This window comes from Vulpes lagopus, chromosome 5 (assembly GCF_018345385.1).
Source record: "Vulpes lagopus strain Blue_001 chromosome 5, ASM1834538v1, whole genome shotgun sequence".
In the NCBI taxonomy this organism is placed as follows: Eukaryota; Metazoa; Chordata; class Mammalia; order Carnivora; family Canidae; genus Vulpes; species Vulpes lagopus.
Genome location: NC_054828.1, coordinates 105,629,673 through 105,649,978, shown reverse-complemented (window position 1 = coordinate 105,649,978; position 20,306 = coordinate 105,629,673).

The following is a 20,306-nucleotide window of genomic DNA, read 5'->3' as shown; positions in this document are numbered from 1 at the left end:
TACTAGGAAAATCAGAGAAAGTAACATTATCAAACAGAAGTTTCACTAGAATAGTTTTTAAATTATGGTTAGTCTTTTGTTGGTTGTTTTTGTTTTTTGTTTTCGGTGTTCCAACCTCAGGCACACATTTTTGTCCTTAGCTTTTATATGCACAGATGGAAACAATGAGCATATCTAATCTAATATTTATTATAGTCAAATAAAGATTTTCCTCAAAATTCTCGTGCTAATTTGGCAAATAAATTTTAACCTTTATAAAGTTTGAATATCATCTATGAATAAATCATCAACTTAAAATATTTTCTGATGACTAGAGACCTTCTTGGTACCTTCTGCCATGGAAAAATGGAATGAGATCATTACAAGCCCATTCTAACCCTATCCCCTTCAGGGCCTCCTTAAGGTTCTACTACCCTAACTGACCAAGGATGAATACATTATATAATGCTCCTTTGCTCTATTCATACAGAGCATAACTGACCCATTTCTGCTATTACATCAATAAGATGTCATTAATGTTCCTTTTTAAAGATTTTATTTATTTATTCATAAGAGACAGAAGAAGAGAGGCAGAAACACAGGCAGAGGGAGGAGAAGCAGCTTCCGTGCAAAGAGCCCAATGCGGGACTGGATCCTGGGAATCCAGGATCATGCCCTGAGCCAAAGGCAGATGCTCAACTGCTGAGCCACCCGGGTGTCCCTCATTAATGTTCTTTAAGGAGCCAGAACTCCTGTGCAACGGTGGCTTCACAAACAAACAAACAAAAAATAGGTGGAGGTTCTGAATTTAAAGAAAGTCATCAACTGGATGTGGAAATAAAATTGCTTGGAAGAAGAGGGCATGATATACCCACAGTCTGAAATAAAATAGATTAAATAAGACAGATAAGGTTTATAAGAAAAGAAGTTTGAAACTCATTATTAAAATGAGGAATATTATCCACACAGACTTAATCAACTACAAATCCTTCATGAGAACCTGTTAACTAGGCAATATTTCAAAAACTAGTGTTTTGTGAGCTTTCATTAGAAAGGAAATGTGGGACAATTGCTTTTATAAAGATTACCTGCTTTGGCAGTTACCACTTTTCAGTCACAAAGAGATTACTTGTTAGCTCTAATTATTCTTCAATATCAACTAGAAGCACTAAGGTAAATGTGTACCCTTAAAGATTTTCAAGATCATAAATATTGACACAATATTCATCAATTCATAATTGACCCTATCCCCAAATGACAGATGGATTTTTAGGTGAACAGGTGTCTGCACACTAGTGAAAGTATTTTCATCTAGTTGGTTATTATAAACATATTCTCATCACCAGGAAAGACATTCCTGTTCACTTTAACCCATTTATATAGGTTTTTTAAAAAAAATCCAGCATTCATAGCCAGAAATTGACTAGAATATGGTATAATCTAATACATTCTTTATTCTGCCGTTATACACCACACTGACAAATATTTACCCAATTTACTTGATTTCTAGAGAACAACACAAACATTTTGCTTTCTGCCCCTTTTCCATCATTGAATCAGGATTCAATCTCTCAGGTTGTATAACATCATGAAGGTCAGGAATATCACTTCTATTTCTGCAGTTACTGCTGAGAAACCAGAGAAAATCAATTATATCTCTTTGTTTTAAAGGGCAAGAAATGGTAAATGAGAAAAATAATCTCATTTTTCTGCTTATTAGTGTGTACTGATCCATATTTGAAGTGGTAGGAATTACGAAATAACATTCTGCCTGCATTAGCAAGGGATGTGATATCTCACATCATTCTTCATGTGGCTCTAGTTTGAGGGCAGATCGATGAGTGACATATCGCTGGGAAAGAAAGCAGTTATGCTAATCACAATACTTGATATTTAGATGTCACTTTACAGTTTAACATTCATTTCCACTTGTACCATTTAATTTCAACTTCAACAACCCCATCACATGCTAAGAATAATATTAATAACTGGAGTTAACATTACTACCAAAAATCTACCTCAGGAATGGCAATTTTGAATAGATTTCAAAATCCACTTAGAGTTACTGAGTCTCTTCAAACAGAATAAATCTAATTAGAATGAATAGCAGAAGAGAAATACTGAGAAGAGATTTAGACATGCAATTGAAATGGTTATATTTTTATGTCTGCAGAGTATAAAGGAAGTATTTACTTTCAGTTAAATTTAAATTTGCCAAGTCTTTGCTTAAAATTTACCAGATACATTGCACTGTATCTTACACTCAGAGATATGCAAAAAGCAAATGATGGAGTTCTTTCCAACAAGAAGCTTGCAGTCTCCACAGTGATACAAGATGTACTGCATATAGAGAAAATATAGAGAAAATATAATGATATCTTAAGGTGAATAGACAAACTTTAAGAATGAAACAAAAATGTCTTGATGTACATCATATTTGAACTTGACCTGAAAGATTTGCTAAGATTGAGGAAAGGTAGACAAGTACAGTATTCATTGTCTACTATATTAGGTGAATTAATACAAATCTTGCCCTTGAGGGCATAATTGAATGAGTAATTCATAGTCACTTTTAAAATGCCCACAGGAGGTCATAGGAACATGGTAAAACATAGTTTTGGCTACATTAAGATATTAGAAGTAACTAAAGTTCCTTTAATAGAAAGCTACGTAATAATAGTGAAAATTCAGAATAATTGGCAGCTGTCTTCACATGGAGGTTTTTCATCTATCTGTATGCAACAAAAAAAAATCTGTTAAATATTTTTCACCTTCTGCATATATTTAATGGATATAAAGAAAACCCACACAAATTAATGCTGAGGATGATAAACTGTGTATCTGTATGGTAAAGTCTTATTATTTTTATTTTACAAGGCTATATTGATTTCTACTAGTCTTTTTTTTTTTACTAGTCTTTTTTCAATGAGCATTTCATTCTTCTTTCCCATTCACTGCTGAAGAAGAATAGGAATATATTACTGAAAATATGCACACACAACTTGAATCATACCATTTCATGATTTTTGAATAGTACATTTTATTTCTTGGACAGACCTTAATACTTAAGTGAACTCTTTAAATGTGCTTGAGTGTATAGCATTGTCAAGTTAGAAATCGAACACAGAGTTCAGTGGAGGAATTCACTGGGCAAAGACTGACAAAGAAAATTATCAGTGTGGTCAATACCAGTAAATCCATCAGCATTGCAATAGTTCAGGGTATTTATGGCAGGACAGACAAAATTAAAGTAAGCTATTTGATTTAACCATCCATACTGCCTTCCTTAAGGCAAAGTATTAAAAGTCAACATTTTATTTATGCCTATGTGATATAAGGCCATTTGGGGAGCTGTTTGTAAAATAGTCATAAATAGCTTTTCTGTTATTATTATTACTTTACTGACAGAGTTCAACAATTACATGAAATGATCTGGTTTTTTTTAATATTTTATTTATTTATCCATGAGAGACACACAGAGAGAGGCAGAGACACAGGCAGAGTTGGAGAAGCAGGCTCCATGCAGGGAGCCCAAAGTGGGACTCTATTCCGGGTCTCCAGGATCATGCCCTGGGCTGAAGGCAGCGCTAAACCGCTGAGCCACTCAGGCTGCCCAAAATGATCTGATTTTAAAGGGACTTCATCCTAGTTATTTTTTCAATTTCCCATGTTGTGCATAGAAATCTTAATGAAATATTTAAATGGGTGAAGGAAATTGGGGTTAATATACGTTTCATTCAAGGTTCGCTTTAATTACTTATTTTAATGTATTCCACATTTTCTATACATTGCCCCAAAACAAAATGGACACGATATGTTTGCTTTCTCTTTTGAAAAGAAGCAAGAGAGTTGGAAGTCTCTCGACCAACAACTATATCTCCAATTCATTCTTTTAGCGTGGGCTTCAGAAATAAGCCTTGCTTACTTTGTATTTCTATTTAATTTCTTCTCTAAAAGAGAAGTTAGATCATCTGAGGCTGCTATAAACCTACAATAGCCTATCTCACTCACTCAGTATAATTAAAACTTTTTAAAAATTGTTTAAAATTTTTATTTATTTACTCATGAGAGACACAGTGAGAAAGCCAGAGACATAGGCAGCGGGAGAAATAGGCTCTCTGCAGGGATCCTGATGTAGGACTCCATCCCAGAACCCTGGGATCATGCCCTGAGCCTAAGGCAGCTGCTCAACCACTCAGTCACCCAGGCTTCCCTCAGTATAATTAAACTTTAAACAGAATACCAAAAACATCTCCACAAGGATGCTGCAAAGCAAACACTAATGCACTGGATTGGAGAAGAGGGTCAACTTGGAGAATGGTCTGTTCTGCAGCTAGATTATATTTTCCCTCTTTCACATCATAGCTTTGACCCAAGAGCAGCCAGTAGTAGAATGCAGAGAGAAGTAACTCTGAGAGAAACCCCCTATTTCTATCTAAATGATCAGAAAAAAAAGGGACTCTGTGAGCAAAAGAGGGTGACTGAAAGACTCTTTGCTCTATCCCAACTTGCCCTAATTTAGTCTCAGGGACAGACCCACACAGCTACAACAGCAGAACCTAAAAATCCAAGAAAATATCTATCTTGCTGAACAGAAGAACCTGGAAAAGTCCAAAGAATTGGAGGAAATCCTCATTATCTTTTTATATATTTGTATCCCCTATTTACCCTAAGGATGTCCTTAATCACACAAAACAACATTATAGCCAGAGGGCTAAAATTCTTAGAATAAAAGATGTTTCTAGCCAGAATGATGAAAATGGGTAGCTAGGTTTCCAGAAAGTGTGGCAGAAATATCAAGAAGAGAACTGAAGAAGGAGAATCCCCTAGTTCTGTGAAATAACTAACAAAGGCCCTGGCTGACTTGCCAGCTGCAAATGTGTGGAATAACATGAAGAAGCATAGCAAAGGCATTGAGAACTGACCTACTATACAAACCACTGGAAAAGTCTCAGACAACTCCCACATTCATGGGACAGGCTTGGACATTTTCTAATGTGAAAATGGAACTGACGCTGGAAGAGCAGGTGACACAGAGCTTACAATTTGGTTGGTTTCCTACCTGAAAAAATGTATTCCTTTTTTTTTTTTTAAGTAGGCTCCACACTGGATGTGGAGCCCAGTGTGGGACTTGAATTCATGACCCTGAGATCAATACCTGAGCTGAGATCAAAACTTGGATGTTACAAAAAAAAAAAAAAAAACTTGGATGTTTAACTGACTAACTAATCCAGGTGCCTCCAAAAAGTGTATTTCTGTGGTTAAGGATTTTAATAGGACCCTGACCTATGTAACATAATATTCAAAGTTACTAAGAAACAATCCATGTTTTCAAAATACAAAGAAACAATCCATGATCTCAATATACAAAGAACCAAGAAAATCTAACCAATTCACATGAAAAAATATGTTGCAATTATACTTTAAAGCAACTAACCTAACTGTGCTCCAGGAGGTAAACATTCTTGAAACTAATGGACGTTCTCAGCAGAAAAATATAAAAAATTTCTAAAAGAAATAGAAATAGAAGAACTAAAAAATACAATAACTAAAATTAAATTTTTCATGAATAGACCAAATAGCAGAATGGAGATGACAGAGAAGAGAATTTCTAAATTGAAATTCCATTTAAATGGAGCAATGAAAATTATCCAATCTGAAAAGCAGAAAAAAAAAAAAACATCAAAATACAAATAAACATATCAGGAACCTGTGAGACAATATAATAACTAACATCCACATCATTAGGGTTTCAAAGGAGAAGAGAAAGCAATTGGTGCAAAAATGAACAAACAATCAAATAAAAATAATAGCCCAACTTTCCAAATCTAGTGAAAGATATAAATGTATGCATTCAAGAACTTCAGCAAACCCTAAGACAACAGGATATACCCATGAAACATGCCTAGACACATCATAATCAAATTGCTAAAAATCATATATATGTATTATATACATATATACATATAATATATATACATATATATTATATATATTACATAATTACATATTGGAAAAAAATTTTAACGTCTGCCAATTTCTCATCAGAATCCATAGAGGCCAGAAAGCAGCAGAACAACATTGTTAAAGTGCTGAAGGAAAAGAATTATCAACCCACAATTCTATACTCAATAATTGCATCCTTCAGGAATAATAGTATAATAAAGACAATCTCAGATGGAAAACGTTAAGAGAACTGTGAGATGACCTGCTCTAAAAAAATTGCTAAAGGAAATTTTTCATGTTTATGTGAAAAAATTTTAAAAAATATCTTAGAACTTCATGAATAAAAGAGGATGGTAAATAACGGGTTAAAAAGAATAAACTTTTCTTCTCTAAATTATTTAAAAGACTTATATTGTAATAAGATAAATAAGATATTTTATATCACATAATAATAAAATATACATTATTTATAATATTATCATATATAATAAAAGATATTATAGTTATATGTATAACTGTCCAATGGAATTTTCAGTCTGTGTAAATGTATTACATATGGCAACAATAACGTAAAGCAGAGAGGGTAAAGGGACCTATATGGTAGGGAGGCTTCCTCATTTTAGTTGAAGTGATAAAATAATAACTAAGTAGTCTGTGAAAAGTGAGTAAGTATATCATAATCCATAGAGCAACCATTAAAAATATGATGTAAAAGATCATCAAAAGCTAATAAACAAAAACAGAATAAAAAACAGAATACTAAAGAACAGTTAAATAATCTAAGTCAGGAAAGATGACATGCAATAATAAAATCATTCTGTGGCTCTCTTTTTTTCTTTTCTTTTCTTTTTCTTTTTCAGCACCATTCTCCAGGTCCTTACAGGTTCTTAAACAGCTTAACAATAACCCACAACCCTCAGACCAACTTTTACGGGTTCTTAAAAGTCCCTATTTGTTCAGTCTTCTGCTAATCTGCCCAGGTTTGTGTCCTACTACTTTCCCTCTGGCTTACTATGTTTACACTATATGGTATTTGGTTCAATTTCTAAAACATTATTGAACTACTTTCTTTGGTGTCTGTGTATACATTGTTAACTGGCTTGGTACATCTTCCCCTACCCAATCCATATATGTACATACCCTTCACCCAGCTCCCATTCATCTTTTAGGGTCACTTTTTTTTCAAAAAAATCTTTCCTGACCGTCTCTTCCATCTAAATACATTGCCCTTTTAATACACTTTCATGCACTCTGACATTTTCCTTCATGACATTTATCCCAATTTTAATTATAAAAAGGCAGCTCCAGAAATTCCATATACAAGGAAACTTAAAGTGAAAATCTGGAAGAAAGTTAGAGCAATTCTTGCTCACAGTGCTTTCACTGAAATAATGGAGTAACATATAATAATATTACATTCCTTTCTCACTAGCCAGACTTAGGCATGTGTCTGCCAGGTAAGTATAGAGGAGATAGATGATGAGGTTAGGATTACTAGAGCAGGTATGCAAAGAGACAGTTCATGTATTTTCTGACACCTATATGGGTGTATGTGTGTGTGTGTGCATGAAAGAAATAAATTTTTCAAGCATGGAGGACTTACAGCATATAATGTCTACATGGTATTGCAAAAACACTCCTTTTCCTGGGACTTTATTATATAGAAGGGAGAAAAATGACCCATGCTACAACCTCCTCTCCAGTTTTTAGTGCCTAGAATTGGAAAAAGAAACAAGAATGAGGGACAATAAAAACATCTGAAGCCAGGATAATCATTCTCATTTCCTGTCCATTTTCTGTTTCATCCACTAAAATGTAGGCATCATAAGAACACAGACTTTTATGTGCTTTTTTCTCCAATATCCTCAATGCTTAGAATAGTGCACATTGTACATGTTCAAAAACTATCTGGTAAATGAAGTAAATAAGTGTATCTGCTTAACTAACTGAGCCACCCAAGTACCCCAAATATTTTTTATCTTGAACATATCGAGTACTTTTCTCAATGACTTCAAAATATTTCATACATTGCCCAGTTTGTTATTTTGATACAGATAAAGAATAATTATTACCATCATTTGATTGAAGGCAAGACAAATTTATTAAGTGACATTTTTAAATTTCTTCATTTCTTCACTCATGTGGAGTCAAGCTTAGAGTCCTGGATTTCAAATTCTAAGGATAATGCACTTTTCATTAAAATGTATAATGCAGGGATCCCTGGGTGGCACAGTGGTTTAGCACCTGCCTTTGGCCCAGGGCGCGATCCTGGAGACCTGGGATCGAGTCCCATGTCGGGCTCCCGGTGCATGGAGCCTGCTTCTCCCTCTGCCTATGTCTCTGCCTCTCTGTGTGTGTGTGTGTGTGACTATCATAAATAAATAAAAAATTTTAAAAAAATAAAATAAAATGTATAATGCAGCAGACAGTGTTATGGTCACATGAACTACAGACATATAGAAGAAAAGTCAATCAAGCATATAAATGCCTACATGTTTGGCATTAGGGCAAAAATTTTTTTAAAACACTCATGACTTCTTTTTGGTTTATTGGAATTACTCTTCATCTGGATTTTGCAGTCTTTGGACTCATCACTTGAAGCCATCAAACTTATTCAGCTATTGTAAGGCACATTTTTCTATGATGTCTGACTGTTTAACTCTTCAGGCATTTAATTATAAGAAATTCTCATTTATGAGGCCTTCAAGTTATCTTCTATATTTAAATATTGTTTGAGAAAATAATCTTAGGTTCAAGTCTGAATTTTTAAGTCCTTAAACCTCAACGTCATTGTAATTAATATGACTTTAAAATTATTTTGTGGATTAATAATTTTATATATTCTATGCATATTAGAAATTTTAGGTCTAACAGTTTTCAAGTGAATTCCTTAGGAATTTCTATATATCAAATTTTATTATCTATAAAGAGAGAAAGTTTCACTCCCTCCTTTCCCAACTAGATGCCTTTATTTCTTTCTCTTGCCAGATTTCTCTGGCCATAATTTCTAGTGCAATTTTAATAAAAGTGGTAAAAACAGGCATCTTTGTCTTGTTCCTGATTTTAAATTGGGAAACATTCAGTCTTTTACCATTGAGTTTGATATTAACTATGGGTTTTTGTGGATGCCCTATATCTAGATGAGAAAGTTCCCTTATACTCCTACTTTATTGCACATTTATATCATGAAAGCATGTTGAATTTTGTCAGATGGTTTTTCTGCATCTATTGAGGTGATCACATTTTTAAAATTTTATTATATTCATGTAAGTATTTTACACTGATTGATTTTGGATAATAAACCAAGTTGGCATTTTGGGGATCAACCTCATGTTGCTGGACTTGGTTTGCTAGAAACGTGCTAAGAATTTTATATATATATATTCATACAGGATATTAGTTCTATGGTTTTCTTTCCTTGTGATATCTTTGTCTTTATATTAGTTTTCTATGGCTCTATAAAAAGTCATTACAAATCTAGTGACTTAAAAATTAAATAAAATTATTCTTTAACAGTTCTGGAGTCAGGAGTTCAAAATAAATTCCATTGGGCTGAACCTATGGTTCTGGCAGAGCCACTCTTCCTCCACAGGAACTAGGAGAGAATTTGTTTCATTGCCTTTTCCAGCTTCTAGAGATGAATTCTTTGACTTATGGCCCATTTTTCCATCTTCAAAACCAGCAGTGTAGCATTTTCAAAGCCCTCTGCTTTCACCATTACATCATCTGTTCAGTTTCCATCTGTCTCCCTTTTATAACCACACTTGTGATATATTTAGCACCCATTCAGGTAGTCTAGGAGAACATCTTCATCTCTTTTTTTTTAAATAAATTAATTTTTATTGGTGTTCAATTTACCAACATACATAAAAACACCCAGTGCTCATCCTGTCAAGTGTCCCCCTCAGTGCCCTTCATCTCAATAACCTAAACTTAACTCATATCAGAAAGTCTCTTTTTCATATAAGGTAACAGTCACAGGTTCCGGAGATTAGGTCCTGAGTTTATTTGAGGGGCTGTTACTTAGCCTACCTAGATCTGTTTTGATTTTAGATTAATACTGGCTTTATAGAATGAATTGGTGGAGGTAGAAGGGGGATAATAGGGACTGATGGTAAGGGGTACAGGGTTCTCTTCAGTGGGAACAAAAATACTCTAAGATAGCAGTGATGGTTGCGCCACTCTATGAATACACTAAAAACGCATTGATTTCTATATTTAAGTGGGTGAATTGTAAGGTATTTGAATCATATCTCAATAAAAGCTTTGAGATATGTACTTTGGTTTTGTTTTTAAATACCCCGTACACCAAGTAAGAGTTTTATTTTGTTTCTGTAACACAATGTAATGGAAACTTCCTTGATAGGTAATCTTCTGGTACATTAATTCTATCAGTAGCACCAGGAAATACAAAGTAATAAACAAAAAATGAGTGAGACTCGTTTATTTTGGCGACCAGTGGTCAGATTTGACATTTGTCAAACTGAGACCCTCTCATCAAATCTCCAGCTCTCTTGATACTCTATGAATCATGAAGTTGTAATTACAACACTACTCATATTTTGATTGAAATGTGTTAGGTCTTCATTTAATGTGTATATCATGTCTGTATTTACTTAGTAAATTTACACAAAATTCAAGATCTCACACCATGGAAGTACACAGTTTGTACTGGGGTAGTGTTCTAGAGAAGTTTAGAAAGGGAGTTTTAATTTGTAAAGAAAGCTGGAGTCAGAAGTCATCAACAGAAATCCTGTTTTGAAGAAGTCTTAGAAAACTAAGGGGAAATGACAGGCTTGTATTCAATAGAATTTGGTTTTAAATAGATTGAAAATCAGTATGACTTAAAGATAGAATGTGAGATGAATGAGAAGTAATGAAGTCTGGAGGTAAATGAGGGCTATGGTACACTGTGGAAGAAGTGAAAATAACTTAATTTGACCCTCAATAGGAATGTATTGAAGAACTTTGAACAATTGGGTAATAATATTTGAATATTAAAAATACTACTCCTGCCATAATGTTGATGAAGAGGAATAGAAAAACTTATTCAAGGATATGAATTTTAAGACTATTTTAGCAATATAAGCAAAAGAAAGTCTGAATTGGTCTAATGACAACTGGGACTAAGATCAATCAAACAAAATAAATAAATATTTAGTAGGTAGATCATACCCATCAGAATGGCTAAAGTCAAAAACACAAGAAACAATAAATGTTCACAAGGGTGTGGAGAAAAAGGAACCTTCTTGCACTGTTGGTGGGAATACAAACTGGTGCAGCCACTCTGGAAAACAGTATGGAGATTCCTCAAAAGGTTAGAAATAGAAATACCCTATGATCCAGTAATCACCTACTTGGCATCTACCCCCAAAATACAAAAACACTAATTCAAAGGGATACATACACCCCTATGTTTGTAGCAGCATTATTTATAATAGCCAAATTATGGAAGTACCCCAAGGTCCATAGATAGAAGAATGGATCAAAAAGATGTATATATATTCCACTATATAGTTGGATATTATTCAACCATAAAAAAATGAAAGCTTGCCATTTGCAACAACATAGATGGAGCTAGAGAGTATAATTCTAAGTGAAGTAGGTTAGTCATAGAAAGACAAATACTATATGATTTCACTCATGAGTGGAATTTAAGAAACAAAACACATGAGCAATGGGAAGAAAAAGACACAGAGAGAAACCAAGAAAAATACTTGGTTTATAATTATAAAGAACAAATTTATGGTACCAGAAGGGAGGGGTGACATAGGTGATGGGATTAAGGAGCATATTTGTCATGATGAGCACAAGGTGATAGATAGAAGTGTTAAATCACTATACTGTATACCTGATACTAATATAACACTGTATGTTAACTATAATGGAATGAAATAAATATAACAATAATAAAATAAAATAAATAAAAATGTAGGAGATAGTTTCACAGGGAATTAGTAATGCATTAGATGTTGCAGGAGTGGAGGGATTGTCATCATGATGGCCCTATTATCCGTGTTCCAAGTTGGCTAGCAAGGACAATAATGTTTGAGGAATTAGGGAAGTAAATAAAGAGTTTAATTTAGATATATGGAGAGTAAGGTACCAGCAGGAGAGATACAAGTAGTCAATATCAATATTCAGGAGAGAGGCTGGAGCTAGTGATAAAGGTGTGTGTAGGTAGTGCCATCAGAATATGGGCTACTTGTACCATAATACTTTTGTAAATGCACAGTGAGAAGCAAGGTTAAGTACTGGGTAACATCAATACTTCAAGATGGAGATGAGGATCAGAGTGGGGCAATAATTAGCCTGTGACAGGAGAAGGGAAGGCTCTTCCATTACACAAATTTTTAATCTGAAATAATGTCAAAATCACCAAGAATTTTAAGAGCAATTAGAGGTAATTGTCAGAGCTTTGCTGAACTGATAAATCTCTATCTCAGGATCGGCATTCAACAAAACGTAGCCCTCAAATTATGTTGTAAGTTACTGGCACACAGCTAAATTTGCTCTTGGTTGTCCTGTGCTACATTCTCTGGTCTTGAAACTAGTGTTTTTAGACAGCTGGTCAGTGAACGGTTCTTCACAATCTGTGATGAGATAAGGAGCTTGTGCCAGAATGTAAATCAACTAAGGCATGCAAGGAATATCAATCAGCTGTTTGGTTCAGCTGACATTCAAAGGGTAGGAAATATATAAGACTTTTTAGATGAAGGAAACAGTGCTGGTATATATTCCAGCACAATCTTCTGATCTCATCATGGACCAGTAAGATAGAGTTATCAGATTGCCATTTAAACAGCACTGCTGAGAACTCTCCTTTCCAGCTGCGATGGACAGCTTGGTTCAGACCAAATCTTCTGCTCAAAACTACTACAAAAATGAATTAATAATAGTTTAATAAAAGCTTTGCAGCAGCAACAACAACAAACTACACACATCAGAGCACAACTAAGGCAGTTAGAACTTGAAGGACCAAGATCCCCAAGAGGAAAGAAAGACAGTAAAGATAGAGTCATACATTTACCACTTGAGTTGCTCAGATCATTTGCTGATTTCTAACTGCACATACGTTGGGCAAGAGGCCAAGAAAGCATAGGGAAAAAAAAAAGAGTTTCTAAGAGATGACAATCTTAGAAGAGTTTTTAGCAGTGTCACTGTACCAGAGAAACAAACATTTGAGTTCCAGAATTCCCCATAGAGTTATTGTAAGAATTAAATGAAATAATGCATCTAAAGACCTAGGGGGAGAGACTTACAAGAAAAGAAAAAGGAAGTATACTTACTTGGGAGTGTGGAGGTTCAGGGAGATGGAAGGATGATGCCATATATTACTCTGTAGGGCAAGAGAGACGATATTTTCCAGAAGGGCAGAAGGGTCCTAGGTCCCCAAATCATAAGAATATTAATGACAATGAAGAAAATGAATGGATCTCTAGTTCAGATAATTAAGAGTTCTTTGGTGAGAGGTTCAATGAAGTAATGGGTAAAGACAGCATACTGCTAGGACTGAGTGGGAGCATAAGTAGGAAATATTGAGCACTCTTGCAAAGGTGAGTAATGAAAAAGAGACTGTATTTGTAACATGATGAGTTATTGATCTTTTGACATTTTTTAACTACTCTGAACTTACCAGCAAACGAATTAAAAAGTTCTTTTGATTCTTTTTTACATACAGAACCATACTTACAATTGGGTCAAAAAGCAGGAACCTTTCAAAAATAAAGGATAAATTATCTTCCAGAACGTTGACCCCAATTTACATTTCTCTAAGCACTATATAATACTGCCAGAGATAAGTATCCTAAAAGATAAATATCCTAAAGCTATAAAACTTTATTCTCTGTTTTGTAATTTTAAAAGTATTCCTTCACTGTGTATGCTTATTTTTACAATAAAAATTGTGGACATGTTAGCTAGGGAAAACATTTTTTAACATCCAATATTAGTTCCTTTTTCTATAGAATATTGTGTACTTTTTGAGTTCTCCAATGTCAAAAATGTAATTGGTGACTAAAGATATTCCATTCTCACACACAAAAGAAGACTATTTCAAAGAACTTCAAAGCATACACATGTATTTTCTTGCCTAAGATTAATTTTTATAGAAAGTAAATGGATCATTATCAAAGGTACAAATTTATGACACTGAAATGACATTGTCACATTTAAATAAAAAATAGACTTGTAAGAATACATTTTTTTTGCAAAATGAGATTCTTTCATTTTATATTTTAGCCCACTCAGATTTAAATGGAGCCTCCTCTCACCCAGCACATTAATTTAAAAATTGTGTTAATGATATATTAATCAAACATGCACACTGTTAAATAATTAAAGATTATTCATAGTAACAACACATCCAACATCTGATAAGGGAAAGGAATTGAAATGTCTTAACTTTTTGTTGGAAGAATCATGCAACATGCAAATAATCCTTAACTGGGTTCATGATTTGGAAAGGTGGAGTGATATATGCCTGTGCCCCCTGTTGTAAACCAACAACAATGACAACAAAACATAAGACCAAAATAAATTAAAGAAAATCAAAGTCAATTTCACACTGTATTTAAGGAAATCTTTCATTTGTGAAAGTTGTTTTTTTTTTTTTTTTCCTGTGCCCTATTTTAACTTTTCTAGTGGCCTGAAACTCTGGAATTAGCAATACTGATTCTTCTATTTGGAATCAATTGTTGGTACATATTTTCTGAACTACAGAAAGAAGTTTAATTAGGGGACAATATTTCAATATTTTAATCTCTGGACTTATAAATTCCTAGTAAAACCAAGACCTCAGAATTTTAAAATAGCTTTTAAGTATTTTCCATCTTTATTTTTCATTTTGACTCTCCTAACCACTTTCCAGTTCTGAATATCTTCTCCCATACCAAGGATTTTAAAAGCTCTTTATGAAAATGCCTTCACTGAATCTGTGCTCAGATCTGTCTACAGGAAGCCTATCAATATTATCTGCTCTTGTCTCATTCTCCATGAATACTTAGACAGCTAGCTAATCTATTAAGTTAATTCTTGTTAAAAGCATTAGTGAGGGATTGCAGATTCTTTAGTTATTCTTTCATTGCATTTAATTCAACACACACGAATTATGAATTTTATATGCCAGGTACTATCATAAAATTCTGAGCACACATAGATAAATAAAATGAAATTCCCTCTTCAGTAGTTCTCAGACCAGAAAGCTATTAGTAAACGATGTGGCATACGTTAAACATTATTCAGAAAGCACTGCAAAATATGGTTGCAAAAAGGGAAGTATACTCAGCTCCCTCTATCAGAAAGGTTTGACTATTATTTGACAGGTGTGCTCTTGGAGATAAATTCCATAATCCAAGGGCACAAGGAAATAGTAGCCCAGGAGAATAAAAACTAAAGAGTATTTTTTTGGGGGGGGGGGGTGCAACATGCATGGGTTTGTGGAAGGCATTTCTGTGGTCTTCAAATCATGCCACATAGTATACCATCCCGCCTACTTCCTTTCAGACATGGGTATTTTCAAAAGTTTTGAAAATAGCATTTGGGCATTTCCAACTTACTCATATTACATGGATAATATGGAAGAAGAAAAGATGTCTGTACCAGCATGGATAGGTGATTTGTACTTGCTGCCCAGTCCACTTCTCCTTGGAAGGGAAATTGATCTTCCCTCAGGCTACTGCTAAGAAGGAATATCCTATATCCTGTTTTTCCACATCATCAGGACAGCTGACAGATAACTGGGAAGGCCCTAACTCAAATGCAGGCCATTCTCATGTCAGGGTAGGCTATGTGCTGTATCTTAGAAAGCTTATGTGTGCCATCACCAGCAGCAGCAGCAGCAGCTCACACACAGATTGACATGGCTAATGGGCTGGCAGAGCTGAGATTTAAATTTAAGCAGTCCAGTAAAAGCAGGAGTGAGGACCTACTACATCACATTGCCTTTCTACTTTTTGCACTTAAATTATCCGAGAATTCATATGAAAAAGTCTTGATAGCACACCTAAATTACTATGGACACATAAATCATGAAGTGCTTGTGTCATATGATACAGCACTTACCATTTTAATCATTTGAGAAAATGGAGCCAAGAATTCAAATAAAGACACTGTTCATGCTATAGAAGCAAATATGTAAGTTATTTTTTTGTTTAATGGGCTGAACCTCAAAGCACCAAACTGGACTATAGGGATAAAATCTAGTTCTCAATAAAACTATTCTGGACAAAATAATTGTTTTTTTATTTTTCATATATCTTCTAATTGTGAAGATGTTCATTGTTTTCATTATTTTGATTTAAATGCATATTATTTAAATGCATCTTAATTTAAAAACATATTTCTCCAGGGACACCTGGGTGGCTCAGTTGGTTGAATATTGGTCTCAGTTTCAGGTTAGGTCATGATCTCAGGGTCATGAGATCTAGCCTTGTGTGGGGCTTTCTGCTCAGCATGGAGTCTGCTTGAGATTCTCTCCCTCCCCCTTTCCCTCTTTTCAATCCTCCCACATGCTCTCTCTTTCTAAAAACAAATATTATATATATATACATATATATATATACATAGAAGTCTCTCCATGAAGACCATATAGTACTGTGTTGTGTGCTTTTTAACATATGCACAAATAAATGTTATTACATCTCTCTTTATAACTTTTTTAACTTCAATATGGTATTTAGCTCAATCAATTTAATTAATATAGAGCTAGCTTATCATTGTGACTATGTGTAATACTTCATGGTGTGAAGGTACTATAATTTATCACTCACTCAATTAGGGGAATAAAAATAAATTTTTTAACACATCAGTTTTATAAATAATGTGACAATAAACATTCTTATATAGGTCTTCTGGTGTATCTAGGACATATATACCTGGAGGTGGAATTGTTAGGTCATGAAAGATTAATTTTAGTGTTTAGTAAATCCTACTATATGCTCTCTAATTTTAGGAAATATCTATACCTTTATTTTGTTCATTTTTACTGAAATACTTATATTTTCTTATTTAATTTAAAGACTTTATCTTTTATAGACATTAAGGATATCTCCTAGTTCATTTTGGTTATAAGATTTTAATCTTTCTTTTTTTGGCAAAAGGCTTTTTAGCATAATGTATGAAAATTTTAAATATATTTTCTTCTTTTCTCATATTAACAGCAGTTTCCCATTTGATTTTTAATACAATTAGAATTCATTTTGTAACAATGTAACATGAGACTATTTTTTTCCATATTGTTGACTAGTTTTCAAATAGTCTGTTCAGCCACTGAATGTTGTAATATTAATCAAGGTCAGTTTTTAGCCCCTGTTATGTCCCACTCTTTTATTTGTCTAACTCAGTCTGAATTCTGCACTATTTTATTCATCATAGCTCTGTAATACTTCTTAATATCCGATGGGATGAAACTCCCTCATTTGGGCCTTCTTTCTAAAGTTCTTTTAATTTTTGTGTATTATCTTTCATACGCATTGTGAAATCAGCCAATACTCTACCATTCAAAAAATTAAGAAATAATAAAAAATTAAGAAATAAAAGGATCCTATTTTGAGTGTAATTGCATTAATTATTATTAAATTTTTAAAGAAATAATTTTATAACAGTTGATAAGCCTATTCATTAATATTTTTTCTGCATTTATTCAGGTCTTTTTAAATGGTCTTCAGTAAGGTTTTGAGATTTATTTGCACATTTTGCTAGTATTTTCCATTTATATACTATCACTTCAATGATAGATAAATGTTTTCCTTGTTACATTCTCTAATTTATTAATGAAGATATAAAAGAAATTCAACATGTTCTTAAATGTTGGTTCTGGGTCCAGCTAACTTGCCATCTTGTTTAATAATCTACACATTGGTTCTTTTAATTTTTTTCAAAAAGATTATAATGCTGTCTGCAAATAATGCCACTTTGGTTTCAATCATTTTAGCATATCTACTTTCCTCTTCTTACTGCATTGACTGGGGTCTCAATTACTATGTTAAATAATAAGCATGATAGCAGGAATACTTCTTTTCATTTCAGCTGCATCATTAGAATTCTCCCAAAGGTTTAGCATGAAACCTGCATGTCCTCCAAACTTGCTAATTTTGAAGTCTTTGATCAAATGGTACTAAATTACAATTCCTTATCAATTTCAGAGAAGAATTCCTTATCAATTTCTTGTACCCCAAGTTAGAAGGATAAGACAACAATTTGCAAATAAGGATCATGTTTTTGGAATGTTTACAACTTTAAAATACTGGTGCATGTGGATATACAGAGGAAAAGTTGCCAGTGCAATACAGAACTGCAAGTTAAAATGAGAGAAAATAGCAATCATGGATGAGCATATTGTTCCTGTTTTTTACTGGGGGAAAGAGGAGAATAGGAGATGATATAGAAAGAACCATATTTTATTGCATATTCATTGAAAAAATATTCCAGGGCACCTGGGTAGCTTACTTGGTTAAGCATTTGCCTTCAGCTCTGGTCATGTCGGGCTTCTGGGATCTAGCCCTCTGCCTCTGCAGCTCCCCCTGCTTGTGCTCTCTTGTTCTCTCTCTCTCTCTCTCTAACAAACAGATAAAATCTTTAGAAAAAAAAAAACTATTCAACAGCAATTGAATAATTACTGTATTAAGTAAAAATTTACCTATTAGGTAAAAGTGATCTCCTCAGTAAAGATTAATCCTAACCCCAGACTACCTTGAGGATGGGCTAGACTTAGTAACTCACTTCCAAAGACTAAAGTAGGGAATGGGAAAAGCAGTAATATTACAGAACAGAAACCTGATAAGCACTATGTTAGTGATGAAGTGATAAAGGCTAACATTACCAGGAATGCCATGTGGATGTCATGTGACAAGAAGGATTTTTGACCTATAACACATTATTTCCAAATACTCATAATTCCAATCTTATCATGAGAAAAATAATAGACTAAGCCCAGATATGAGGACATTCTATAGGACACCTGGCAAGTTCTCCTAACACTGTCAAGATCATCAAAACAAAAAATTGAGAAACTATCAAAAATCTTACTTGCCTTGAAGACATGATAACTAAATGGAATATAGTAATGTGTAAAGTAAAATAGAAAGAGCACATGAAGAGAGGGCATTAATAGAGAAACTGGTGAAACTCAATAAAGTCTAGGATGTAGTTAATAGGAATATATCCATATCAGTTCATTTTGACAAATGAAGTGCAGTAATATTAGATGTCAATAATGGGAAAAACTGGGGAAAGAAATATGAGAACTCTCCGTACAATCTTTGCAATTTCCCTTAAAACATCCCAAAATAAAAAGGTTATTAAAAAGAGAGAAATTTATTTTTTTTCTTTATTTTTTGTGTTTTTGGTTTTTGTTTTTCATATGTGTGTTTTGGATTCTTTATCTGGCTCAGTTTTTCCATGTTTTTAGGAGAAAGAGATACAAGAATTGTCATTGTCTTGCCTCCTTAGTTGTCTTCTGGTAATCAATGAAACTTAATTGACAATAAATTTCCCAATATGTGCTGCATTAACATCTTCTAGATTAGATAAGAAACTGGAATAGAGGTATAAAAACAATAGGATGAATTCAGACCCCATAGGAAATGGACTGTGCATTGAGCTTCTCATTCCCAGAAGACAAACTTTGCCATCTATAACTTGAGGTTGTAAGCTATGACACAGTCATGGATTCTGAGGTTTCCATTAAAAAAATGTTCTATTCAGGACGCCTGGGTGGCTCAGCAGTTAAGCATCTGCCTTTGGTTCAGGGCATGATCCCGAGATCCAGGGATTGAGTCCCACATGGGGCTCCCTGCAAGGAGCTTGCTTCTCCCTCTGCCTATGTCTCTGCCTCTCTCTCTCTCTCTGTCTCTCATGAATAAATAAATAAAGTCTTAAAAAAAATGTTCTACTTGTGCACTAAAAAAAAAAAAATATAATTTAAAAGGTAAATAGTAGGTTTATGCCATATACCTACAAAGTAATGTCTGCTTTTACATATTGCTTTATAAATAGCTTATTGTATTTAGGTCATGCCAGCTATTCAATCAAATACTCTAGCAAAGAAGCAGGCTAAAATTAAGACAAAAATCTGAGACCTTTGCCCATGATTTCTACTTCTAATTAAAATATTTTGTTTTGGTAGACTCTATGACACACTTTTCATTCTTGATGTGCTGTCCATCTGAAAATTGGTTGCCAGGACTCCCAAGGTATCCATGAAACAGATGCCAGTCTATGTAACTATTCTAGTTACATCAGGGCACAGTCAAGGAAGTGCCACCTTCCAATATGTTCTATAATTTGGATCAAAAGCCTTCAATATTTACTCCCCAAATGAGTATGCCAAGAAAATTCATGTACACTTATTGGCAATTTGTAGAATGGAACCAGACTATTCA